General features: G+C 61.2%; 1 long non-coding RNA gene across 1 annotated transcript in view; it reads right to left on the reverse strand.

The window, feature by feature from the left end:
• Positions 1–7,487: 7,487 nt before the first annotated feature.
• LOC150005588 (uncharacterized) overlaps positions 7,488–27,296 on the reverse strand; it is a 40,987-nt gene continuing 21,178 nt past the window's right edge. The window contains exons 2-3 of the long non-coding RNA XR_016511677.1: positions 8,149–8,438; positions 7,488–7,590 (exon numbers count right to left, since the gene is read on the reverse strand). This is a non-coding gene — a long non-coding RNA (uncharacterized LOC150005588). The remainder of the gene's footprint in view (positions 7,591–8,148; positions 8,439–27,296) is intronic.

The raw sequence follows: 27,296 nt of genomic DNA on the forward strand, positions 1-27,296 counted from the left end.
GGCACCGCCCCCCGGAGCCCCAGGCACCGCCCACCGGAACCCCAGGCACCGCCCACCGGAACCCCAGGCACCGCCCACCGGAACCCCAGGCACCGCCCCCCTGAGCCCCAGGTACCGCCCACTGAGCCCCAGGCACCGCCCCCCTGAGTCCCAGGCACCGCCCACCTGAGCCCCAGGTGCTCATTCGATCTCACCCCAATTCTGAGCTACCACCATCACCTCCACTTTACAAATGAGGAAACTGAGGGCCCGAGAGGTTAAGCAAGCTACCCGTTCACCTGGGACCGGGTGACAGAGCCAGGACTCGAGCAAGGCCGGGTGTCTGAATCCCAGACCCCTCGTCTGTCGCCCTGAGCCGCCTGCCCTGGGAGGGGAGGGAGGGCTGCACAAGGTTTGGAGAAACTGTTTGCAGTATCTGGATTTGAAGGAAATATGTCCCTCTCCTTTGCCCCGCTAAGTACCTCCTGGGAATCCGCCCACATAAAATATCCCAGAATATGGGGGAGAAGAGCTTTAAGTACGGAGATGCCCACTGCTTTATTATTTATTCAGATACCCTGTATTCAGAAAACATCTAAATGTCCAACAGTAGGGAGATGATGGAATACATTAAACTATGGTTTTATATGTTTTTATTAAAAAGATACTACTTAGAAAACACATTATAATTTTAAATAAAAACTTCCGTTAAATGAGACTACAAAGTGATTTATATCAGTGTTCTGCACGCTTATGCAAGGCCATTTAGGGAGCGCCATCTGGGTGCTGAGGATAAACCGGAAAACGGGAGAAGCTCAGATCCTGTCTCCTGGTGCCTGCAGCCGAGGGACCATTACACCGGGTTAGAAAACTCGTGCGTGGGACAAAAATAGGTGCAAACATACACCAAAGAGAGACAGCAGTGGACATTCGATTGGGAAAGTGAAGATAGGTTTTTAATTCCTCTCTTCTTTTTACTCTTGTTGCGTCGTTAAATGAGCAGCAATGAGTAGGTATTGCTTTCTTTAATAAGACATACACCTTATTGTCTAAAAAGCTTGTGCTCCCTCCTTGATCTCGCATCAGCCCCGCAGCCATGGTTGTGAGCGCCCCGAGTTGGGGACCAGGCCTGCTTTCTCTCCAAGGCCCTGCCATGTGCCCACCAGGCCCCGGGCATCTAGCAAATGCCCCCAAGGGAGCAGCGCCGTTCAATGAAGAGGCTCAGCTTTGCCACAGGGCGGGTCTCAGTGTGACTCCCAGGTCCGCCTGCCCCCCAGCTGTGTGGCCCTGGGATTGGGGTTCCCCAAGCCTCCCCCCCCCCCGGCCCCTCCATTCTCTGTCCCGTGGGATGAGCAGCCCTCCCGCGCAGTGTGGACCCCCGTAGACGGAGCGCACGCAGAGGCTCCCGGTCACCGCAGGTCACAGTTTGCAGGAATTCTCTGAGCCCCGGCCCCCTCCGGCTGCTGCCCTCACCGGGTCGCTCTGTTCTGTTTCCATTTGACAAATGTCACTAAGCCTGTTTGTCAGAAAGACTCAGGCTGAGGTACCCTGGTCCAGGAGGCGCTCAGCAGCCACGGAGCCTTTCAGCACCTCCCCTGGAAGGCAACGGGGCGCGCTCCGCCTGCTCCCCTCCTCGGTGGACCCAGAAGAGCTATGTGTGTGGTTGGCAGCCCATCTCCCGCGGAACCTGAACGCCTCCGGTGAGAGGGCAGTTTTCAGATGAGTTGATGTAAGCACTGTGCGATTTTCTCTGACCTTCCCCGTCAGCCTCACACAACGGGCGGATGGTAGCCTTTCACTGTCTCTGAGGACAGCCCCAGACGGCAAAGAATGAACCCACGCAAACACGCGATCTCATTCGGAGACTTTCAGGTTTGAATGTGTGGCTTTCTTGCATGAGGCACTTCTGCGTCTGAAGAGAATCCTTTTTCTTCCCCTTCCCCTTCCCCTGGAGAATGATGGTGGAGCATCCCCAGCGGCCCTCGGGATGGTGCAGGTCCCCCTGCCCTGCCCACGCCCGGCTGTGAAATGCCCGATCCGGGCGAGGTGGCCCCAGATCCCTGCCACAGGCCTCCGGCTGTGCTCAGACCCTTCCCAGCTTTTCTCCTGGCTCTTCTGACCCCACTTAATAGGTCGCAGTGCTTTCCTTCCCGTGTCACATGTACCTGCTCATTGGACCGATCTGCCGGGGATGGGAGCGTTTGGGAAAGAGAGACCCAGTGGCACCTGCCCCCTCTGAGAGGTGCCGGGAGGGCTGTGTGGCAGCAGGCAGCGTCTCGGGGACAGATGCACGCCCACTCTGAGACCCCAGACCCCAGAAACTGCGCAAGACCCTATCTCATCGGCTCGCCCCCCAGCCCACTGCACCCCGTGGGTGGCCCTGAGCCCGTGAGAGCAACAGCAGGAAGCATGTGGCCGCACGCTGCTGTCCTCTGCCCACAGACTGTGGACGTGTCCCGTCGGCATCAGCTGGCCAGAGCTGCCACAACAAAGCACCCCGCGCTGCTACGCGGCTGAAACGACAGAAATTTACTTTCTCTCGGTCCTGCGGGCCCGAAGCCCAAGGCCAGCGTGCGGGCGGGGCTGGGTTCCCCTGAGACCTCGCTGCTTGCCTTGCAGACAACCGGTCTTCTCACTGCGTCCTCCCATGGTCACCCCTTCGTGTGCGCCTGGGTCCTAACATCTTCTTGCCAGGACGCCGGTCGGTCGCATTAGGGCCCACCCATGGGACTTCATTTGACCTCAGTCACCCACCTCTATAAAACTCTAGCTCCAAATGCACCTTCTGAGAGAGTGGGGGTTTCGCCTGCAATGGTGAACTTGGGATGACACAGGCAGGTCGTAAAGCCATCGAAACTGTTAATTTACGGGCAAGAATGCCGCGCTATTTCTATACAGATCTCAGAGCCAAGCGGCATTGGGAGCCGGAGTCCGGGGCCCTGAGCCCACAGCCCCTGCCCCGCCGACCGTCCCTCCCATCATGCTGATAGCTCTGCCCAGTCCTGGGATTAATTACCTCTGTCCAGGGCCCAGGGCCCACCTGCTTCCTTGTGGAAGAGCATCAGAGCGGAAGGCAGGAGGCTCATGGATCCCACTCAGCCACCGGCTCTGGCCTTGGGCAAGTCATTTAAAGCTCGCCCCGGGGCCTGAATATCCTCTGCTGTGACGTGGGGGTTAATACTAAATTCCTAGGGTGTGACCTCTGCCAGCAGGAGAAGCCCAGAGGTTCCAGACCCAGGCTTCGTGTTGGTCCGTGATGTGGAAACGCCACTCTAGCCTCCGGTTACTCACCTGTAAAGTCAGAGAGAAGGCGAATTGTCGCTGAGCCCTAAGGCGGCCGGCGGAAGGAGAGAGGACGTGGCCTTGCGGACAGGCGGACGCCCTCTGCACCTCCACTAGGTGGCTGGCGGCCAGGGCCGGCTGCTCCAGGCGTTCGTGCGCACACTTGACCGATGAAGCCTCCCGCGTGGCTGTGCAGGACAGCGCGGGGCTGGCACAGGGTCAGCATCACGTACATGTTAGTTTCCTCCCCGTGTCCCAACGAGCCGGGGGCGGGAGCAAGGCCTTCTCCGCTCCAGCGCCTGCGGAGACGCTGACATCGCCTTCAGTGCGCAGAGGGGGTTGCAGTTTAGAAAGCGGAGCCCGTCGCTGATCGGACGACCCACACGGGACCCTGGGACCGCACCAGCCCATTCCATTCTCACCCGGAGAGGTTCCGCGGCCCTTCCCTGGGCCTGCTGACCCCAGAGCCAGGACGCTTTACCCATAAAGAGTAAAGTAAGCCAGGCTTCTCCTCTTTGCTGCAGAACGCCGCTGCCTGCCTGAGGCCTGCCCTGAAAGGTCCGCAGGGCGCACTCGCTCCAGGCGACAGGACTAAGATGACTTTCCAAAGTCCCCTTTAAGTTCACGCCATTCGGTTCCCAGCATTCTCCTCGCGTGGCTCTCTCTCCTTCTTTAAGCTAAATTCTTCCAATTATTAAAATAAAGGAAAGGAGGGAGGAAGGGAGAAAAGGGAGGGCGGTTATACAAGGCTGATGTAGGTTAATAATAATAATAAATAATAACACAGGAATAAACTCTGTTTCACATACTCACACCTGTAAACCTCCTTGTGCCCCACCCTGCATTTCTAAATCCTGCATTTTTCACCCTGATGTTCTATTTTCCTGTTTCTTTAATGAGATTTGATGATAAACTGAGTTTCCCCTTTGAGATTTGAACGTTTCTTTTGGCCTGCAGGCAATCAAAGAAATCCACCCTCACCAACCCCCCAAACTCCCACGGCCCCTTTCTAACGCTCCCTGTAAGTGTCGGGGGGATGGGCGTGGGGGTCAGCCTGCAGAGAGGACCCAGCGCCGCCTGAAAGCCTCCCGGGCTGCATTCCACGTGGTGAGTCAGGCCTAGCCGGCCTCCCGTCCCTTAGCGCTGGAATGTGCAGCACGTACGGCTCCTCCTCCTCTTTCTGATGAGGCTCCTGATAGGGGCGGCCCTCCTCCCGCAGCTGCGGCCCTTCACCTCCCACCGTGGGTGTCGGTCACAGGACCTCGCACGCAGGGTGCCAGCCAGCCCCGGTCTGCGAGGACGGCCACACCCAGCTCCTCCAGGCCAGGAACTCAAGAACCAGGCACCACGCTGCGGCCACAAAGTCCAGCCTTTGAGACTCATGGCTACATTCAGTAATAACACCACGACTTCACCACAGAGCATTATACTGAAGGCTGAGTTATATCAGGTGCTTAAGGTAACATCTTATCTGCACAGCGTGGTCCAAATAGATGGTGAGCGCACGATGGTTAGGCTCCTGATGTCCGTTAGCGTGAGCACTCTGGACGTGCGTGCGGCCTTCAAGCACATGGACAGCTAACACTGCACACACACGTGTGTGTCTTTTAAGGTGGTGGCCCAGTAGGAACAAGAGGGTTTGGGTTTCCATGTAAACAGGAACGTAGCCGTCCCCTCCAGCCCAGGGCGGTAGGCTGTCCTCTCCAAGAATGCTCTCTTCCGGAAGCCAACCCCGCTGTCCCCAGCTGCTGTGCTGTATGAATGACAGTGATTTCTGTTTATCGATGCCTCTGTGTGCTAGGCCCTGTGCTCGGCCCTGAACGCAAACACCTCAATTAGTTTGTCCTTGCGGCACTAATAACAACAAAGACCACTACCCCCGTTGGAAGAAGGTCACGTTGAGGTTCTAAGAGGGCAGATGACAGGTGTGAGGCCACACAGCTGGGAGCAGGACTCAGGTCTGGCTTCCTCCTCCCTCGGCCACCAGAGAGCTCTGAGTGACCCTGGGAGCGAAGACCCTCACTCCGGTACAGGGCATGGAGGGAACCACACCCTGAGGTCTGAGCCAGTAAGGACCACCTTCCCCACCATCCTCTGCCTCGTCTCCAGGGGCTGGGCAGCGACTGGGCAGCTGCAGGGGTCCTCAGAGGATGTGACTCCTTGGGCCCTGATGCATCTTGGAGTCACCCACAGAGTCACCATGTTCCTCCTCCTGCCATGGCCCATGGGTCCCCACTCAGATCCACGCGGGACGGCTCCCACCTGGACAAGAATCATCACTGCGTCTAATCCCCAGGGTCACCCGAGCAGGTGGTTTCCGAGTGGGATTTCTCTTCCCAACAGTGAAAGATATCCCTCCCTTCACACGGCAGACACCAAGCTGCCCTGAGGGCCCCTCACAGCTCACCGGCCCCCCAGCCCAAGACACGCCCTCCACCCGCATCAGACCGCAGCCTCCGCTTTCGGCTTTCGGGCCGCGCCAGCAGTCCAGATGCCGAGTCCCCAACGTGGAGGCTTGCCTAGAATTCCTTCCAGCGACTGCGGCCACCTCGCCCCTCTCTGGACTCAGGAGATGCGCTAACCAGTAGCTTTGACTAACTTGAGTTCAACTCTGACCCCTGTGAAGAAAGCCAGAGGGCTGGAGACTGCCTGAGACGCCAATTATACAGTAGATAGCAGCGCTAGTTGTGGGTTACAGTTCACACGCAATACACCTTCCTGTAACACGACACCTTGGATTATATTGCACGAAAGCAATGAATCGGCTCAAGTTCTTTAAAAAGTATTTTCTGGAAGCACATGAACACTGCACGCGAGGGGAATCCTCTGTCTCCATCCATGGCCCAGGGGGACCTCACCTTGGCCATGGAGCTCTGCGTCCTCGCGCCCTTCCCACAGAGGCTGACAGCGGCGCCTGCCATGTCCTGGCCTGAGCCTGGGCTGCTGACAGCCACCACTCAGAGATGCTGGAGGCAGGTGGCAGAGGCCACTGAAGAGCCTGCTGCCAAGGGGTCTCTAGAGAGCCCCATGCAGGAGAGAGCTGTCACCAGCAAATGGGATGGCGTGCCTGTCGGCTCGGCCGCCCTCACCCCCAGAGAAATTACGTTCGGGACCTCTATCTCATTAGAGCCAATCTGGAGTGACAAGTGTCCACAGAAAATCACAGGCGGCAGGGCAGCGGGCAGGGCAGCGTCAGGAAGCATTCACGCAGGTGTGGTCCTTGCTAACTCCAGGGGACGTCTCTCCGAGGTCAAATCCCAGCTCTGTCCTCCTCACCAGTAAAGCCTGGGCAGGTGTCTTTGCCCCATTTGTCACCTGGAGGTGACAGCAGGACGGACCCCACACAGCTGTCACGGGGGTTACATGGGAGACCCGTGCGAAGCCCCGAGCCCCGCGTCCACACTCAGGGAGCACCAGCCGGACAGCAGCCGGGGTCCCGGGCAGGCACAGAGGCGCGTTTCCCTGGGAGCATCGCCTTCCCCACACGGGTCGTCCTGGCAACACGTGTCTGCACTGCCCAGCCACAAAAAGTCCCCGGCCCACCGTCCCCGTCTTTCTAACCCCACCGCATCTTGGGGCGTCCTTGGACTTCCAATATAGATCGTGACGTCTGCAGAGGTCCCATCTGAGAGTCGCCAAGCCGAGTCAGGGACCCTCCCTGACTCTCATCGCTGCTCCGCAACCACTCCTGTGTCTGTCCCCACCCCCATCCTCTCTCTCCGGCTGTCCTCTCGGGCAGCACAGAGAAGCTCTGCAAACGTTTGCTTCATGCACAGCGCTGCCTCGCCTGCCCACAGAGGCACCCATGCGGGTCCCAGTGCAGTTCCTGCGACGGCCAAGCGAAGGGCGACTCTCAATGGCAACCACGCTTGGGTCTAGCACGCGGGGGAATTCACCCACAGCCCACGCCGGTCTTGGGACAGTCAGCCTTCTCCTAAAAATAACGAGAGGACGCTTCAGCACCCCGCATGCCGCAGGCCTGCGCCCCGGGGAGGACAGGGGCTGCCCAGGCCGCGCCGTCCTTGCCCGTTGAGGAAGGTCGGGCGGGCCCCACGGTACTGATGAGCTTGCAAAGGCCCGGCCAGTCCGCTTGGCCAAAGAGCACGCAGCTACCGGGTGTCGTCTGCCCTTGAAAACGCAAGAGCTGTCGATGTCTGTTCTAGGAATTAGGGACGCTGATGCCAAGGACACTTAAAAACAGGCCTGTGTGTGCTCCCTCTCCTGAAACGGTTTCCTAATGAAGGACGTCGCAGAAAAATCCAGCAAAATAACTCCGTTCCCAGCGAGGTGTCACTTCTCCACGTCCCTTTGGGGCAACGCCAGCAAAGGCTGCAAGAACAGAAACAGAAAGAGAGGTTCTCCGCGGCCTGAAGGCCGTCGCCCGCAGCCGCTCGGTCACTGGGCCCTCGCCAGGCAGGACCTGCCGTGAAGTCAGGGCGGCCCGGCGGTCCGCTTCCCGTCCGCCGAACACGCTGCCGCGCAGAGGGTCTCGGGCCCTGCGTCCCGGAGCTCGGCGCCCTGTCCGTGGCAGCCGGCTCAGGGGTGCCTTCGCCCAGAGGGAGCTCTGGGAGAGGCCACGGGGCTGCCTCGGGGCCCTCAGGACCCACGGGCTCAGGCCCTGCTCCCCCACCGCTCAGAGCCGCCCCTGCTCCCGGCCCGCACCTGCCCCTCTCCTCCCCCCTCCTCCTCCTCATTCCTCCTCCTCCTCCTCCTCCTCCTGCTCCTCCTCCTGATTCCTCCTGCCGCTCCTCCTCTTCCTCTTCCTCCTCCTCCCAGCAGGGCCCTCTGGCCCCTGGTGGCCGGTGAGCACCCCGCAGGGCCGCTCGCTGTAAGTGTTATCAGAGGAAACCCCTGAGAACCAAGAAGCAAACAGAAATCCTCCCACACCTGCTGTCCCTCGGCCACCTCCAGTGCCCCAGCCTCCTCCCAGGTGTCCTGGAAGAAAAGGTCCTTTCAGGACTCTGGCCGGCAGCTCTCGGGCCAAGTTTCTCCCACAGGACACAAAGAAAGGAAAGCAACCGGAGACAGCAGAGCGTGCTCAGGACTCGGAGCAGGGCCCAGCGGGAGCTCACCGCAGCTGTGGCCCGGCCGTGCGGCCCCAGGGCGCACGTCACGTTCGTGGCCTCAGTCGGGACATCTGTGCTTCAGGCTCCTAAGGTCTGGGACTCCTCACAGGGCTGTGTAAATGCAACACGAGGTAGCGCCCTAAACCACGGAACACTGCACACTAAGGTTCCCGAGGCCACGGGTCCGGTCCATTCCCATGGCCTTTCCTCGTATTCACAGCGACACCCCCTCTTTTCTCACGACCAGCAACAGTATGAAGAGCTGTAGTTCGCTTTACTGCTGCAAAGGGGGAGCGAGGCTCAGATGGGGGGGTGACCTGCCTGTGGTAGGGATGCGGTGACCTGGAGGGTCAAGGCCCACCTGGGTTATGCTGCCCCCCCCCCCGCTCCTCCTCCCAGAGCATCATGGAGACTGAGGGGCCCACAGGCTCCTCAGGTTAGGGGGTCCTGCCCTGAGGAGGCAGCGGCGTCACCCCAGGGTGGAAGGTGACATGAAGTCACATGTGTTGACTGTCCCCCGGAAGGAATGGCTTTAGGGTACCCTTTAATGACCTTCTGTCCACCCCAGTGATTTCAGGGACTTGTCCAAGGCCACACAGCTCGGGATTGCCTGTCCCAAGGCTCCTGTCTCAGCTCCTCTCTTTCACGAGTAATGGGGGTTTGCACCCACAGGTACAGTGGTGGGGTGCTGAAGCCAGCCAATGGGAGCATCGTTTCCCAGGTGTGCACTCGGCGTTAAAGTGGGGGAGGGGTGTCCCTGGAGCCCATGGGTGGACAGGCAGGATGGGGTCTCATCGTGAAACCTCGACCCCCCTCCCCGTCCCCCCTTCTTTTAGATGCCAAGGAGCCCAGCTGGGGACCACTGGACCTCCAAGGGTGACTGAGTGCACATATCACAGGAACGAAGCCCTGGGACGGGACGTGTGATCTCTTCCCAGCCCTACCAGTCACGTGGTCTCTAACGCAGCCCCTGTAGCATCACGGAGCTGGCAAGGCTGCCGTCACTTCCGCTGCGGGAGGAGGCCACCGCAGGGAAGAGCAGCAGGACAGGGCCCTGCGAGTCCCGAAGGCCGGCGGTCCACACCAGACGTCATGACCGGGCAGCCATCCGCTTCTGCATGGGCTTCCCCAAGCTACCCGCAGCGTTCCTCCTCCTGGCAGGCCCTCAGAGACCCCCGGCGAGGGGCCCTTGTCTGAGGAGCCCAGACGCAAAGAGCCGCTGTTCACAGGAGCGTGGGTAAGGCTTCCCGGCTCCGTCCCCGAGGTGCGCGCTGAGTGGCACCGGGAGAGCCGGCCCCCGGCTGCAGCCGCCTTCACGTTCGCCGCACCCCCGCCTTTGTCCGTGCGCAGCTGAGGCTCGTTCCAGGCCACGTGTCAGGACACGGCAAAGCGGGGGCCAGAGCGCCTGGTCCCCCTGTCCTCAGTACTACACGGCCGGCCAGCGCGCCGTTGGCACTGCCCCGGAGCCGGGCCCTCGGGGGTGACGCTGCTGACCTCTCCTTCCAGCTGACAGTCTGCCCAGGCCTCCTTGCAGCCGTTAGCCTGCACCAGGTGATGCTTCAGCGCGCAGACGTGCGGCGGGGGCCCTCCTCCTGCAGAGCCTGGCTGGGGCTGCTGCCGGTCGGGTCACGGAGACATGGGGGTGCAGCAGTGTTACAGGGTCTGCCCTCTGGCCCTGGCCTCCTGGTCCAGCTGCTTCCTGACCGCCGGATCGCGGCTTCGGGTGGCCGTTCTCCAGCAGCAGCAGAGACCGCAGCTTCTTGCCTCCAGCCCTGCTTGGGGAAGGGGGGGGGGGGGGCAGGGGTCAGAGGCAGCAGGTCTGCCCACACCAGCTCCAAGTTCTTCAGGAGTCATGCCAGGGACCAGGCCTAGGCCTTGCTCCTTCAGCACTTCCGTCCATTTTGTAAAGACCAAATTCCTGTGTTAAGACCCTTTCTGCTTAATGTGACTAGTGCGGCTTCTATTCCCTGTCATGAGCGCTGCCAAGCGTCTGCCCCGGGGTTCTCAGATCTTGGGGTGTGCTGTGAGTTTAAGGATCGGCTACCTGAGAAATCGGGGTGCCTGAATCCACGGCCAGCTCCTGTACACGGTCGGGGGCTCACCGCAACCTCACCCTCCCCTGGCTCTCTATTCATGAGCATCAGGACTCGCGGGGTGCTGGGTCAGGGCATGGCAGGGGCCTCTCTCACTCACAAGCAGGTCAGATACATGCTGGTATAGACCCCTCTCTACTAAAGAAAAACTCGGGGGCTCAAGCAAAAGCACCCCTCCCCTTAGACCTTGATGGGGAAGAATTCCCTGTAGATAGATCAACAAGAGCTGGAGGACCATTCTCCTTCTGAAAAACCCTACAGCTCAATTTTAAGACCGGGGCAAAGCCAGAATCTTCTATTGTCTGGTCCACAGACCAAATCTCATCCTGAGCGCAGCCACGGCACGCCCCCCCCCCCCCCCCCCAGGGCCACTGCAGATCATTCACAGGACAGGGGAGATCAGCAGCCCTGGGCAGGGCGACTGGGCTCAGCTCCCCTCTGGACGCCCCCACATGCACGGTGACACCAAGGCCCGCCCTCCTGCCCCCTGTAGGCGCACGCACCCCCAGGAAAAGCAGAAGCACGCGTCCCTTTGCTCTCTGCTGATTTCGTCGCTGTCATCTGGTTCAAGGACAGACTGAGGTCATCTTCTCATTTCTGCTTCATGTTATGTCATCCAAGACACGTGTCCAGCTGCTGAGCAGAGCTGGAAGCATGTGTCAGCCGCCATGGCAGGGCAGGGAGGGATTTTCCTGAGAAGCTGGTTTCAACACGGCTTTCTGGAAGGTGAGGCAGTAGGAAAGTCGCGAACCAAGTGTTGGACAGAGGGGGGCTCCAGCCCCCCAGCTGCCGGCCTCTCTGCCCCGGGCCCCGCCCCGCCCCACTGCTGCAGATGACCAGGGCAATCCCCACCCATCGTCCAAGGCCGATGACAGGCACCGGGGATTCCCCTCACACTCATCATCAGCCCACTCCCTCCTGGGCTCAGCCAGAGGAGCCCCGACACGGCCTGCTCCCCAGGGGCAGGAGCCTCGGGGCTCCCCCACACTGAGTCAGTCTGCAACATGGCGCCCCTGCATTGCACTGTTTCCGTTTGATTTCAATTGTTCTTTTAATTGAAAAAGTCATGCACACGCATGGTAACAAAAAAGTCAGAGCATGGAAGGACGTGTAATGAAAAAGCAAGCTGCGCCTCCCTCCCTGGGCCCACTTCCCATTCCTCAGCAATGGCTCCCGAGAGCCACCGTGGGCCCCTCCCCGCGGGCCCTTTCCGTGCTCGGGGCACGCGCTGCCTAACTGAACAGCTTTCCCAGAACCCTCTTCCTGGCTGGAGTGCGTGGGAGGCCAGGTGCTTGCGTTCACAGCCATCCCTGTCTGGACAGTGACATGGGGGCGGGGAGTGAGCTGGCCAGTGAGGGGGGTGGCCAGGTGACATCTGGGAAACTCCATTTCCAGATTTTAAAAAAAAAAAAAACTATTGTGTCTGGCACTGAGCGGTCTCCCTCCTCAGTTTTTGAACGTGGATGTAATGTCTTCCTCTGTGGCAGCTCTCTCAGCTCTCGACCATGAGGAAGTGAGTGTAAAAACCTTTTAAACCAACACCTCTCGTGAAGGTGGTACGGGAAAGAAAGAAGCCGGGTCCCCGTCAGCCTTGGTCAGCAGCAGCTGCTTGTCTCAAGACAGGGGTTACACGAGAGAAATAAACCATTATGTTTAAAGTCTGTGTTAGTCAGGGTCTTCCTTGCAGAAGAACTGACCCTGCATGATAGCACATAACAATAGGTTCCCTTTTATGCAAATAGCACATGGATGCTCTGGGCTCCGCACTTGGCTTTTCTCACTCAGCAGTGCGGGCATTTTTATTCGATTTATTTAAACTAAAGAAAAATAAAAACAGTTCACCCGTGGATCCCACCCCCACCCACCCACCAATCTGTTCTCTGTATTTACGAGCTCGGTGTGTGCGTATGTGGTGCGTAGACCTTTCTGAGTTTGTGTTTCTCTTCTCTTCAGATAAACACCCAGAAGGAGAATTGCTGGACTTATAACAGTTCCATTTTTAGTTTTCTGAGGAATCTCCACACCGTTTTCCACAGCGGCCGCACCAGCCTGCGTTCCCACCCGCAGGGCACAAGGGCTCCCCTCTCTCCACGTCCTCGCTAGCACTCATTCTTTGGGGACTTACTGATGACGACCATTCTGACCGGTGTGAGGTGACATCTCATTGCGGTTTTGGTTTGCATCTCCCTGATGATTAGTGATGCCGAGCGCCTTTTCGTGGACCTGTTGGTCATCTGCACGTCTTCTTCAGAAAAACGCCCGTTCCCATCTTTGCCCACTTTCAATCAGATGAGTTGCTATTGAGTGGTATGAGTTATTGCTAGATGCTGAACATGAGCCCCGTATCAGACGGGTGATTCACGGGTACCTTCTCTCCTTCAGTGAGTTGCCTCTTCATTTTGTGCGTGGTTTCCTTTGCTGAGCAAACGCTTTTTAGTCTGATGTCATCCCCCTTGTTTATTTTTGCTTTTGTGGCTTTTGCCTCTAGTGTCGGATTCAAACCTCATTGCCCAGACCAAAGTCAAGGCCCATCACAAACAGCTCCTTCCACAAACACCTCGGTAGGTGCATCTGTACGCATATGTGGGGATTCGTCTGGACAGGGATCTGTGCAATGATTTGTGCAGAAAGGAAGGCCGGAGACCCGCCCCCGTGGGTTGTCTTTGCTGCCACTCACGCCCTGGACTGGGCGCTCTGAGCCCCGCTCGCCCTGCCAGGCCGCCATCCTCGGGGCTCACCCTTGGATCCCCCTTTCCCTCCCTCCCTCCCCGCCCAGCCTCGACTCCTGGGGACCCGTGCCTTGGCTGGGCTCCCCCTAACTTGTGCCTCAGTCTGGGCAGGTGCCTTCAGCCTCCTTCCACTGCTGTCTGCCGGCCCTGCCTTCAGCCCTCTCCCCGTCTGCCCCCACCCCGTGCTAACCCCGACAGGCTGTGGGCACCTGGGTCTGTTCCCCAGCCCACCCTCCCGGGCTGCCCCTTCCTGCCTGGCCCACGGAGGCCCAGCTCCCACAGGAAGCTCAGCGACAGGCCACACCCCACCTACAGCCAGGCGGTGGCCCCTGGTTTCAGCACCTGTAACCAACCTCTCGGAAACTCACACCAAAAACCCAACCTCACACCCCAGCCCCAAGCCGGCGTTGTGACAGAAGCTGACGAACACCGCTGCTGGGGAGGGAAGGGCACACGGAGCTGGAGACCAGACACCTAGGGACCCGTACGACATGCATGCGTGTTGTGTGCCCACGAAAGCAAGGGACCCAACACTCCGCCAGCCAGAAGCGGCGCGTGGTCTCCGACCTGCGCCCAGCCAGCCGGGGCATGCTGGGGGCTGGAACACGTGGCGGGGGTGGGGGGCTCAGTCTAGACAGGCAGGTTACATTTTCCGTGTAAAGTGTTGTCTGTGGTCTTCTAGGGCCAAGAGCCGTCATCTCGGATGGGCAGGCTGGGGGGCTGTGGCCGGCCACGGGCCAGGCTGCTGGGCGCCTGGCGTCCTGCCTGCGGGCTCCCCCGCTGGGCCTCCGGGAACCTCAGGGAAGGGGCTCCTCCGCGAGCCCCCGGTGCGGTCCCCTGCCTTGACAGACAAGGAAACTAAGTTTCCAAGTGTCCAGAAAGCCTGCATGGTCACCCGGAGACAGAGCCAGAGGCAGGCCCGGGGACCGCGAACGCCCCACCTCCGCGGCTCTCAAAGCCCCGCCCCCCCGCGGGTGCCACCGCCCCCGCCCCCCCCACCCCACCCCCGCAGACGGGACACGAGGCTGGCGGAGGCGCAGGCCATTGTTCCAGGCCACACAGCAGGTCAGGAGCCGAGCGTGGAGACAGACGCGGCCCCCGCCTGGCCCCCTTACCTGTCACCGCGTGACGCCCACTCCTGGGACCGCAGTGAGAACCGGGTCAGAGAGGAAGAGTGGGCAGGGAAGGGGTGGGCCGTTACTATGAGACAAGGAAAATGCGCGCGCCCCCCGCAGACGCCCGCAGGGGTCGGCCCGGTGTCCCCACCGAGGTCCCTGGACACCCCAGTGTGGGGCGCGGTCACGGGGCGCAGGGGCCAACCTGAGCGCGCTCCCGGGGCCGGCGCCGGGCTCAGGCCAGCAACGAAGCAAGCGATGCCGTTTTAGGGTGGAACCCAAAGTTTAAAAGAAATGGGGGCGACGCTGCTATAAATCAGACGTTGACTAAATGAGCAACAGGGAGAAGAGGCCGTCTGTCCTGACAGAGGAATCCCAAACAATTTCTGCAGACGCTGCCCCCTGGGTGTGGGCTGCGCCCTGCGACTTGCTTAAAGGGGACAGTATGGCAGGTGGGGGGTGACACCACAGTGGCCGCAGCCAGGCTATGGGACGAGCACATGACAGCACCGTCCCTGCGCGGGGCCGAGACAGCATTGCGCCTCCGTGGCCTTCCTTCCAAGCCCCCCCCCCGTCTAACCGGGAGGAAAACGTCAGACAGGCCCAGAGGGCAGGCACCCTACGACACGCGCGACCTCCAAAGCCCGCGGTCTCCCAGAGCGAGGCAAGGCTGAGGGACGGCACGGAGCACAGGAGTCCCCAGAGGCGCGAAGGCAGATGTATCAAGGGGTCCTGGAGGGGACCCAGGACAGGAAGGGCCCCAGGAAAACCAAAATCCCGGCACCTATGAGTTAACAGCAATGGACAGATGCCCCCTGTGTCTGCTGGCCGTTAGCAAGAGGCGAGGGGCGAGGAGGGCAGGGGTGTTGCTCTAAACACCGGCCCGCAGTGAGGCGGAGGCAGGACGCAGAGGCGGCGGCTCCTGGCTCAGCCACGGCCCACTCGGCCCCTCGGAGGTGCTGCGCCCGGAGCCGCCGTGGCTCAAGTGCACGGGAAGACCTGGGCTGCCCTGAGCATTGAACATCCTCGAGTTCCCACGATGTCCCCGGTGCAGGCCGGGCCGAGACCGTGAGGCAGGTAAGACGTGAGTCCCCCCAAAGGGCTGGCTCCCGGGAGGCAGAGGGACTTCCGCGCAAGCGCCAGAGTTCTGACCGAGTGAAAAGGAGCCGCACTGCGCTGGTTCCTGCCCAGACCATGTCTCCAAAGCGTTCCTTGTCAGACCCTTGGCGCCTCTGGTTCTCAGGGTCCTGCGGTAACCAGGTGGTCAGGGGCTCAGATTTCCTTTGGGTGTGAAAATGCAAAGTGACCTGGGCCAGTGAGGAAAAGAGCAGGTGCCCTTCTTCATCCAGCTGGGGTCACTGTGCCCTAAGGGGCCCCGGTCAGCCCTTCCTGCCACACCAGGCCTCAGAGCTGGCATTCGGCCGGACTTGGCTGTGCTCCAGGCAGACTGTCATCCCAGGAGCGCACAGCCTGCAGCGGCCTGGGAAGACCTGGCCCCCAAGCCCGGACGGAGGGGGCAGGCAAGCTGGCCCCCAGCCAGTGGGTCCCCAGACACCATACAACACACACCTGAGCAGGTAAGAGAATCGGTGTGTGCCAACAGCGTTTGACAAAGAAACGAGCCCTTCAAATAAATACAGCACTTGTTAACACAGGTGTTTATAGGTGGCATTATTTTTCCAGGGCTCCTATCTCCCAACCTCCTTTGTAAGTCTCAGGTCACACCTGCGGGGACTTCCTGTTCCGTGAGGCGCAGGGGAAACAGATAGTCCACGTGGACCTCGCAGAGCCGGGGGTCAGTGCCCGGCCGGCCGCGGGCTGGGCTCCTTTTCCCGTGTCGCTCACTGCAGCCGCTTTCATTTCTTTAACCTGCTCTAACAGGATTCGGCCTGTTCCCTGCGTCCCGATAGGCTGAGACGCTGCGCATGGCCGTCCGAGGGCTGTCACTGTGCCACCGGCCTGCCTGGGGCCCGCGGGTGCTGGTCGCTTTCTGGGCTTTCTCTTCCTCTATGCTCTTTCCCTGGGGAAGGCTCCCGACTTCTATTTTATGGACAAAAAACCCAAACACACTTGTCTGAAGTCACAGAGCTCATCGGTGGGGCATACCAGGGCCGACACCCAACCAGGACGGGACTTAAAACTTCAGCTGCAAAGGGCTCCAGAGGTGTCCCAGAGGGGACTGAAGTCACCCACGGCCCCAGGGCTCCTGTGGGGCACAGACACAGTCCCCTGAACAATGGGGGGCTCGTGATCTCGTCCTCCCTCAGAGGAGGCCGCATGTTGGGTGGGGACAAGTCACCAAGGACGGAACACTAGACGAGAAACTCGCCCCACGGAACCCACGCTTAAAGATGGTTAAGACGGTGAATTCTCATGTGTGTGTGTTACCACAGCTGAGAGCACGTGTGGGAGAGAGACTCAGAGCTGAGAACATCCCACCCTGAGCGGGGACCTAACGCAGAGGTGGTGACATGTCCTCGGTCTGTCTGCCTAGTGGGGACTGACCGCTTTTGTGTCCGGAGCGGCTCTGTCCTCTGGAGAGACCTGCTCTCAGCTGAGACTTTGGTTCGTGCGGGCGGGGCCAGGAATCCCCATGGGGGGGGGGGGGCTAAAAGGCGAAAGGCCGCAAATGCAGATCCTTCTGGCTGAGGTGAGGGTTCTGTTGCCCAGTCTCAAGGACAGGGACAGAGGGAGCAGGGAGGGGTGGGGACGCTCATTTGGGGAAGGAGAGCGGCCGTGGCCACTGTAGGGACAGGTGGGAAGAGCCTAAGGGCCTGGCTCTGGGCCCCGGGAACAGCCCTGCAGCAGCCGCAGCCAGTGAACTTGGCAGCCTGGGGGACTCGGAGGCTCTGACCCCCCGGAGGGGCAGCACTGGGAGAGCAGGACCACGGACACTGGGACCAGTGGGCAGAGGCCCCTGACGGGCAGGCCTGACCATGGCAGCCTGGCCGGGTGACTGGGCAGAGCAGGATGCAGGGACCCTCAGCCCAGAGCTCTCCGAGAAGCCTGCATGCAAGGGCCCGAGCTGCCTGCAGGCACACGAGAGAGGACAACGGGACAGGGGACCCACCCCAGGCAGTGGGGAGCTCGGGGTCACGTGCCTCCCGCGGCCTTTGAAGCCACTCCATCCGCAGGCCAGGCGGAGACGTTGCCTGGTTGTAGCGGCCACCCTTCCATCAGGAACATCGGGCAGAACCCATCGTTCTGTTCTGGCCTCCCGCTTTGACCTCCGCTCACAGACCACCCCCATGTCACAGATGAGGACACTGAGGGTCAGGGACAGTCACTGGTGGGCCTGGCTCTGGGAGGCTGTCCAGGGTTGAAGCCCAGGCGTCCTGGACCCCAGTGCGGGTTTTCTGTCCTCTGTGACACTCTCCCCATGAAGAAGAGGGTCCCCGTGAGCAAGGGGCTCTGGCCCTCCCTCCAGATCCCCACAGGCCTGGGCACCCCTGGAGGCCAGGGTGCTGGTCTGCTCTGTCTCTTGCCACGGGCCGTGGAGGGGGACGGGGAGCGGACACCGCTTGAGAACAGAAAAGCTCACCCCCAAGAAGCGGATCTGTGACAAGGCTCTGAAAGATGGGACAGGGCCTAATGAGATGTTATTTTATGTCGTTCTAATCAAGATGACCTCATATCATAATCACAGACCCGCTCCATTCCTTGGGCACAGTTAGAACGCTGGGGTGTTCTCCGCCCGCCACGTGGGAAGCCCAGGCTTCACGCTGACACCCTCAGTCCACCTCAGTCGCCTTTGGGAGGGACAGAAGGCAGAGCCCGGGGACAAGCAGCTGCCTGTCCAGCCCGCGTCCCCACCAGTGAGCACATGTGCAGTGAGCCCTGTGCGCCGAGAGGTGCGTCACGCAAAGACCTGGATCCGTCGTGCCGGGGTCGCGGCTCTAACTCGCTCTCGGTGCGGGGACTGCCACCAAAGTGCCGCACGCTCACACTCACGGCCACGTGCTCACACACAGTCACACTTGTACTCACACACAGACACACTTATACATGCTCACATAGTCACACACATACTCACACACTTATACATGCTCACAGTCACACTCATACTCACACAGACACACTCATACACACTCATACGCACTCATACATGCTCACACACAGTCAGACACGTACTCATGCACACACACTCATACATGCTCACAGTCACACTCGTACTCACACAGAGACATACATACACACTCATACATGCTCACACACTTGTACTCATAGACACACTCATACATGCTCTGTCACGGACGTACTCACACACACTCATACATGTTCACAGTCACACATGTTCTCACACAGAGACACCCATGCATGTTCACAGTCGCACAGAGAGAGACACGTACACACTCATACATGCTCACACAGTCACACTCGTACTCACACACAGACACACAATCTCACACACACACAGGGACACACAGTCCACACACTCCTGGGACACTTCTCTGATGTGAACTCTGGCGTCCAGCTCTGAACTTGAACCTACACCCACGCCGGCCGTGCCTGCGGACCGTCCCTCCCTGCCCAGTGCTGGCGTGATGCCCGGGGCCACCCGGGTCTCCTATGGATTGTTCAGTCACCTGGGACAACCTGAGCCATACAGGGGTCCTCTCAGCTGACGGTGCGTGAAGCACCTGCGACTCTGAGCCTGAGGGAGTGTCTCGCACCTGCATGCCCTCCGACCCGGCAACTCCACCTGGGACAGCATCCCATGCGTGGGCACAGCCCAGGGGCCCACGTACCCAGGCAATGGGCATCTCTGCGCATGTCCGGGGCTTGCTGGGCGGCTCACCGTGACCCAGCACTGTTTCAGGCCGCCCGGGCTGACTCCTCTCATGCGGTGTGAGGACATGTCACCCATGAATAGCCGTGCGATGAAGGGCAGTAATTAATATTTAGCTTTGCCAGAGGGGAGCGCTTGGAGAGAAACCATGAGTCTGGGGCCAGTATCTGTCAGCTGGAGGGCAGGGCTAATTAGAGACATCAGCAAAGATGACGAGGAGCGGAAGAGAGCTTGTCAGCTCCGAAGTGACTTCCCGGGGACGCTGAGGTGCCGAGTGGTGCCTGCAGAGGCTGGCCCGCACACAGGTGAGTCTTTCACTCCCCACGCACGTCCGAGCTCCGAGGGCTGAGACCAGGCCCAGAGCCGCGCAGGCCGTCCCTTGCTGGTCTTTCCCCTCCCTCGGAGCCGGCCTCAGGGTCTACCTGAGTGGCGTGGTGAGCGGGACGGGCCCAGGCAGGCCAGCCCTCTGCCGTGGTGCACCAGACTAGGTCCCCCCAGAGACACATGCCAAAGCCCTGGCCACCCGTGTGATAGCGTTTGAAGACAGGGCTCTTAGGAGACCCTGAAGGTGAGATGAGGTCAGAAGCACGGGGTCCTAACCCAGCGGGATTGGGGGCCTTATAAGAAGAGAAGGGACCAGAGCTCTCTCCCGAACCTGACCGTGCCGACACCTTGATCTGGGACTCCCAGCCTCCGGGACCACGAGCGTCTCTGCTGCTTAACCGCCCAGCCTTCGGGCATTTGTCCCGGGAGCTCGAGCTGACGGAGCTGCTCTCTCCCTGCCCTCCCAGGACACTCCCTCGAAAAAGCCCCCTGACGAGGCTTGATTGACTACCTGCAGGGATGGGGTACCCCCACCCAGGGCCCTCCTTTCTGGGGAAGGGTCTCAGCACACGCACACAGATGTGCAGACATGTGCATGTGCATACATACATGCTACATGCATGCACATGCACACACATGTTTGGGAGTACACATCCCCTCCAGCCATTCTGTTCGGGGCCATTGCTCTGACCTCCAACAACTCCTCCTGGGGTCCCGCAGCCCCGCCCGGACTGACCGCGACAAGCCGTGTCCGTCCTTCAAGTCCCGGTTTGCTCACCTGTCAAGTGGGAATGATACAGTCGTACCTGCTCACTGGGGAGTCACGGGCTTTCCATGGAAGGACGCCGATAAGGTCCCCGACACAGTCTGGGAGGTGTAGGGTCTGATGAATCCTGGCTGCCCTCCCTCAGGAAAAGGCAGAGCTACAGGGCAGGGCACGTGGAAAAGGGGAAAGAAAATCAGAAGGGGGGAGCGGGGACATAGGTTCAAGGGGCAGCGGGCCCCAATCCGTTAGCCTAAAAGGTCACACTAAGGTCTGACAGGTGCTCATCTGTTCACTCTGGAGAGGGGCGCTTACCCAGTTCTCTCTGGCACTGGGTCCTGCTGGACTAACACTTCTCTCCATGCGACATTGCCCTCTGGGACATCAACTCCCCAACACACACACACAAGTCAAGAAATGAACCCCAGAGCAAAGCATCATGGGTCAAACCCACGGGGGCAGTTCTGGGGAGCAGAGGCCTCCTCCCATTGGAGGCTCTGGACGGGACAGAGGGTCTTCCGGCCCCGGTGTCTGCGTCGGGCCTGGTTCCACAAACACACAGGGCAGTGGGGCCCCGCGTGGCCGTCATCGCTGGTGGCGGCCTTGCCTGACCGTCCCCACCGACCCCGCCCCGCCCCAGCCACACAGGATCCCTCTGGCCAACTGCACTCACCCCAGGTCCCTACCACCCCGCGGTGTCAGCCCGCCCCCACAGCCCAGCTCTGCCACCCAGCTCTGCCCCAAAGCCGTCCCTCGCTCAGGGCTCTGGAAGCACCCAACGGTCAGTAGGCTGGGGGTGCCAAGGCAGCGTCCAGGCGAGGATGCTGGGGGATGGGCAGAGCGGGGACCCAAGAGCTGGGCCGGAGCACCGGGGTCAGCGCGTGGGTGTGGAACTAGAGGCCGGTCAGGGCAAGGGAGGGCCCCTGCTAGCCCGTGCAGGGAGGCAGGCCCAGGGGGCAGGGCCCTGAGAGGCTGCTGAGGTTTCATACGAACGAAGCCCAGCACCCAGCGCTCAGCGACCGCCAGCTGCGCGGAGAGAGGCCTGAACACACCTGGGCCACAGCCTCGGTGGGAACCCGCCCTGCCGGCACCTTGATCTTGGCCCTCGTCTGCGGGCTGAGCTGCCTGGCCCACTGTTGGGCTGCGGACGCCCGAGCGGACCGGCGCAGCCACCCGGGAGACCTGGGGCGGCGACTCCCGGTTACAGGGAGGACCCGGGAGTCTGGGAAGCTGAGAAATTCACCAAGGCCGCGCGGCCGGCTTGGTGGACAGCGGAGCGGGGCGCCATCCTGCACCTGGGTGGGTCCACCACGCCACGGAGCCCGCGAACTTCAGCGGGTCCAGCGGTCTCTTCGTCTCCCGGGCAGCCAGCACCCAGTCCAGACCGGCTGGGAAAGGCGGCTGACCCCTGGCACGGTCACCCCGGCAAAGAGCTGAGTCAGCGGTACGTGCGCCTCCGGGAAGGGGAGCCAGAGGCCAAGGGCCCTCGGCCGCGTCAGCCGGCGGGGGAATCAGGAAGTAGGTCCCAGCTGCCTGGCTGAGAGGCTTCTTAAGCTGCTGCCACCTCCCCGCTGTTTTCCCGCTGCAGCCGCCCTCCTGCCCTGCGGGCCGTCAGCGAAGCCTCACCGGGGCACGGCCCCAAGTGGGGGGCCCGCCAGGCTGCAGGGAGCAGGCTCCACGCTCCGGCTTCCACCCTCTGTGTAGGCCAGGCCGGCCCCCCAACAGGGTCCTGCAGACAGAAATGCCCTGGGCCCCAGCACCCTGGGGGGGGTTGGGGGGGACAGGTGACCTGAGGGGTAAGTATACCCTCCATTCCCCCTGGGGTGGGGGCCCGGGTGCTGCTGAAACTTCCAGTCCCGACTGCTCAGCAAGGGTCTGCCCTGAGCGAGCAGCTATCAGAGGAGGAGGCCAGAGACCCCAGAGGCTGCTTTGCTGGTCACGTGCTTTTTCTGCCCCTCCCAGCGGCTGCCCGGCCTCACCCTCCTCCCGTCCTCTGCCCCGGGCTCTGGCAGGTGAACCCAGGTCTGGTGGTCTCTGCTCCGCGGCGGAAGGGGCAGGAGAAGTGGGTGATCATAGGAGAAGAGCAGAGCGCTCCCCAAAACACGCAGCAATTCATTCAGACCCAGAGTGCGCACACATGTGCGCTGGGGTGGTAGCATTCAAGTAGGTATTTGGGAACTAAAAATGCATTTTTTACATACATGATTCCCTGCAATCCTCACAGCAATCCCATGAGGTAGAAATTGTGTGAACACACAGGTGGGGACACTGAGATTTAAGCCGGCTCGGGGGCCCGGGGGCCTCTCCGTGGTGCCCGCAGGTGTCACGGAGCCCGTCTTGTTTCCAGGTGGATCTCGGCTCCGAGGCAGCACCTCCCCGCCTGTAAGAGCAGAGCTGACCCCACCCCCGCCAGCTCCCGTGCCCCCCTCACCCTGCCGGCTGGAGTCTGAGCCCCTTCCTGAGTGTGTCCAGAGCGGAGTCGCACCAGCCACTCCACACCCGCCATCAGCGTCCGCCCGCTCCTGCCCACGGCGCCATCCTGCATCCGCAGGCTCTTCTGCCCCCAGCCTTCGCTGCTGCTTCTGATTTGTCAGCCTTTGCTAATCTCTGGGGGCAGCGGTCTGGGGGTGGGCGCCACGTGGGGGGCAGAGGCCGCAGTTGGAGCTCTCGGCCGCAGCGTCCTTGGGCTCCTGCTTCCAAATAGCAGCAGCCCCACCCGTGTGGGCAGCGGAAGGAGGCCATCCTCAGCCCAGACTGGCAGAGGCTCCCAGGCCACCGGCCAGCCACAGCAGTCCCCGCCGCCCTCCGCCCGCGCCCCGGCCCTGCTCTACCCGTGGCCACTCCCCCATCTCTACTGGTCCCCTCTTCTGAATCGGCTCTCCCTGGCCGAGCCCCGCCCCACACACCCTGGGGTCCTCTGCGAAACCTGGCAAGTGTCCCGTCCTCTGTCCTCAGGGTTATGACACCGGCAAGCAGGCCTGGGCCAGGGGGTCCTTGTGAGGCCCTCTCTGTGTGGGTGGGCACTTGGGGGCTTTGGCCCACCCAGCTTGGGCCTCAGAGATCTGGACAAATATCCTCCGTTTTCTGGTGGGCGTGACAGACAGCTGTCGCTCTCCTGCAACCTGCAAGCGTGTCATTGCCTGGGAGGATGTGGGGAGTGAGAACCGGTCCCCAGAGGCCCCGGACGCCCAGCATCTTGTTCCCTTGTCTGCACCCACAGCGGCTGACCCCCACGGGGCGGAAGCAGAGGCAGGCCGCCCTCTCGGGAAGGTTCTGTCCCCCCTGCCGGCCAGCCCCAAGCCGTCAGCTTTCCCAGGCGCCCCCTCCAGCCCCTTTCCAGGTTCCGATTCCAGCCAAGCCCTGGGACACCCCCGCTAGCCGTTGTCACCTCCCCTGGGTTCTCTGCAAAGGAGCGTGGCCGGCCCTGTCACCTGTGCCCCCCAGTTGGAAAGCTCGCCCAGCACAGAGCTGCGAGCCCCCTGCCCCTGTCCAGTCCTGGCTTCTGCTTCCCAAAATCAGTAATACGGCGGGACTTGAGCCATGAATGCGTCGTGGCCTATTTTCATTTCACGCAGTTGGGAGAAATTAATAAAGAAACCCTCCGTTGCCCTGGCCCGTGTGGAGCCGAGGGTTGGGCGTCACCCTGCAAACCTAGTGGTCGCCGGTTTGATTCCCGGTCAGGGCACATGCCTGGGTCTCAGACCAGGTATCTGCTTGGGGGCCGGTGAGAGGCAGCTGATGGATGTTTCTCTCCCTCTCTTTCTCCCTCCCTTCCCCTTTGTCTAAAAATAAACAAATAAAATCTTTTGTTCTTTTTTTTTTTAATTCTCTTTTAAGAGATGAAAGCCAGGCAGCAGCATGTTTAGCAAGGGTCTGACAGCCAGGTCTCGCCCTCTGGAAAAAACAGGGCTCCCAGGTTCCACGCAGACCCCCGCCCTGTCAGCATCGGAGAAACAACTGAACCCCGAGAGCTCACACAGCCCCTCCGCCCCTCGGCCTGTCCTCTCCACAGCCACAGTCCCCAGGGAGGGCCGTTCCCATTCCAGTGCCAAGGCGCCAGGCTGGGATGTGCTCCCTGAGCGGGTGCTCCTGGGACGGGGACCAAGGCTGCCGCCAAGAGTCAGGGGCTCGGGGGTCCCCGCTGTGCTGGCCGTTCCTCTCCCACTGACCCCCACCACCTGGACGCCAGCCTGCCCGCGCCCCTGACCGGTCCCTGTCCCTGACAGAAGGCCACCTGCCCTTTCTCTCCAGGCCTAGCCTGGATGAAACGAGCCAACTCAGCCAGAGACTGTCATCTTCCGAGGAGCGTCATCTCCCCCTGGGTCCCGGAGGTGAAGAGGGAGGAGCCGAAGGAGTTGTCCCCACCGGGTGGAAGGCTGAACCTGACAGTCCCCCCAGCCAAGGTTCTGGGAGTCCCCAGGGAAACGGGATGCACTGTTCGGTCACCCCCCAGCCAGCGGCCTCGCCCCCTCCTCCCAGCGCCTGCAGAGCCTGGCAGCCACTTTCAAGGAGGAAAGAACCCAGAATCATGAAGCGGAGGAGAGACTTCATCAAAGCGGGCTTGGCCAGTCCCCATCACGGTCAGGTGCGGCTCTTTTCATTCCGCGGTTTTCAGTGGGTCACGTCTCCGTCTGCCCTAACCCTACCGCACTGAACGCCTGGAATAACTAAAGCATCTCAGAAAGGTTACAGCCCCGCCCCCCGGCTCTCCCCCACCCCGGCCCCCACCTCCCCGCTCTCTCTCCGTGTCTGTCCTGCTGGGCCAGTCCTCATTCCGCTCCCTCCCCGACACCCCAGCCCCTTCCTCCCGACCCGCCCCCCCCCCTATCTTTTGTCTCTCCTTCTCCCCCCAGAGGGAGCTCTGCTTTTTCTGCCCCGCTCCCCAAATGAATGTCTCAACATCAACGAATGTTAACCTCATTACTTTGGGGAAAGTTTATCAGTGCAGAGGTTAATTGTCTTTCTCTGACATGTTTTCACTGAATACATCTGGGTGACAAAAATTAATTTCCTCATTAGCTATTTTTGAAAGTGGAACAAGATCAAGGGGAAATCAGGGCAGGCAGGCCTTTGCAGGGCACGCTGTTCTGCCTGGCACCCGGGTGCCCCTCCCCGAGGTGACAGAGGAACCGGGGTCAGGGGTCAGGAGCGGGAGGGATTCCTGGCAGGAGGAGAGCCTGGTGGAAACCTGAGGTCGAAGTTCCGGGGCAAAGACTGGTCTCCATGGTCCCTCCCGGGAGCTACAGGGAGGCCACGCCAGGGAGAGGCCTGGGCCCAGGGACCAGGACTTGGGACCCCCCTTGGCTGCTCCAGACCCCACCCCTCCCCATGACAGAACACTGCTTCCTAGTTGGGCACCCATGTCATAGCTCTTTGGGGCACAATAAGAGCAGCAGATAGAAATGGACAGGACATCAAAAGAATCTTAGCTCCGAGACCTGCCGCACGGAGCCCGGGGACCCGGCTCGCTGTGTTCATGATGGATGGTGGCCTCCAGCCCAGACGTCTCAGCGGGAACGGCTCCTGAGCTGCGCCCCACCACCACACAGGCCCTGAAATTCAGAATGGGGTCATCCCAGGACACCTGATGAAAGGTCACCCGTGGGGAGGCTGGTGGTGTCATGTAGCTGGCAGCCATGGGACCCTGGGCCCGTCACTCAACTCTTGTGGCGTCAGTGTCCCAGGCCATGAAGGAGACAGGCCCACTGCCTCACACCAATCCTGGCTGCACACGCAGAGGTCCCGGGCGCTCCCGCCACTGGACCCCACAGCCGTCCCAGCCCCTCCCCCCTTCCAGGTGACCTTTCCCGTCACTCTCATTTGACGCGTCAGTTCTGATCGCCCAGGACAGAGACCACCGGGACTGGGAGGCCCGGCAAGACAGGAGTCCAGAGCTTTCCGAGCCGAACCAGCTCCTTTCAGGCTGGCAGGCTGGTGCTCTGGGCCTGGTTCTAGCAGAGAGAGAACGCCAGCACCATGGGCCGGGCCAGGCCATGTCCAGAGCCCCTTCCTCCGGGCCCAGCCCCAGTCCAGGGCCCTCACCGAACGTGGGGCAGCTGGGGGCAAACTCGGGCAGGGAGTCTCGGGTCTCTCCGCAGCACAGCCCGCCTGCAGCTCCTGGGACAGTGGAGACCAGTCTCCCAGAGCTCAGGTCTCCCCCAGGCCCTCCTCCCCCTGACCCCTGACCCCTACCCTCTGCCCTCGGTGCCTCTCTCACCCCTGGGAGGGGACCTGGGGCAGATCCTCACTGTCAGCCCCACCCCAGCCTCTGCCCCTCCTCTCTAGGACACTGGGCAGCCCAGGACAGGGGCTGATACAAACCCTGAATTTCCTGTTTCTATAAACTGAGATATCACACTGCGGGGCGGGGGACGGGGGATGCTCCCCAAAGACCAGTTCTGGCCTGGAAGAAACTGCCTTTCCGCAGCAATTTCAGGAACAGGAAAAACCAGACCCGGGAGCTGTCTGAATGTCACCAGGCAGCCCGGGGCAGGAATGCGCAGGCACCAGCAGCTGCCCTGCCCCTCTGTGTCTCCGCTCCATGGGGCCTCTCCTTTCTCACGGCCCCTCCCCCGCCCAAGACTGCTCAGCTGGGGCCGAAGGCTCACTCTGGCAACCCCTGGCCCCCTGACAGAGCAGCCCCCAGCCGGCCAGCCCAAGAGCAACTCCTGGTCTCATGCAGGCAGGAGGCGGGCGCTCGCCCCCCCGGAGCCCCCCCACCCCCCTTCCCAGGAACCCGCCCCACCCAGCTCCATCCAGTACACTTTGAGCCTGAAAGGCCTGCCCCTGCCTCCGGCCCTGTGCAGGGCCCCTCCCTGCTTCCAGGTCTCAGGGCACCTTGCAAGCCTCTGACGCTGAGCCTGAGGACGAAGGAACACAGGGGCCTGGGAAGGCTTCCCGGTGGGGATGGTCAGAGTGGGTTCTGCAGGATGAAGAGGAGTTTGCTGAGCCAATCGGAGAAGGCGTGCTGCAAGGCGGCAGCATGTGCGGAGTCTGCACCCCGAAAGGAGCCCAGGGACTCGGGACCTGGGAGCTGCTGGGAGCACCGATGCGGGACTCGGGGGCCTGGCCGTTCTGCAGACGGCACATAGGGCGGCTGGGTCTGCATGTGGACTGTGAGAACCACAGGAAGGCAGTACCGAGGCCGAGCTGGGGC

This window comes from Furipterus horrens, unplaced genomic scaffold (genome assembly GCF_987537825.1).
Source record: "Furipterus horrens unplaced genomic scaffold, mFurHor1.1.pri manual_scaffold_6, whole genome shotgun sequence".
Lineage (NCBI taxonomy): Eukaryota > Metazoa > Chordata > Mammalia > Chiroptera > Furipteridae > Furipterus > Furipterus horrens.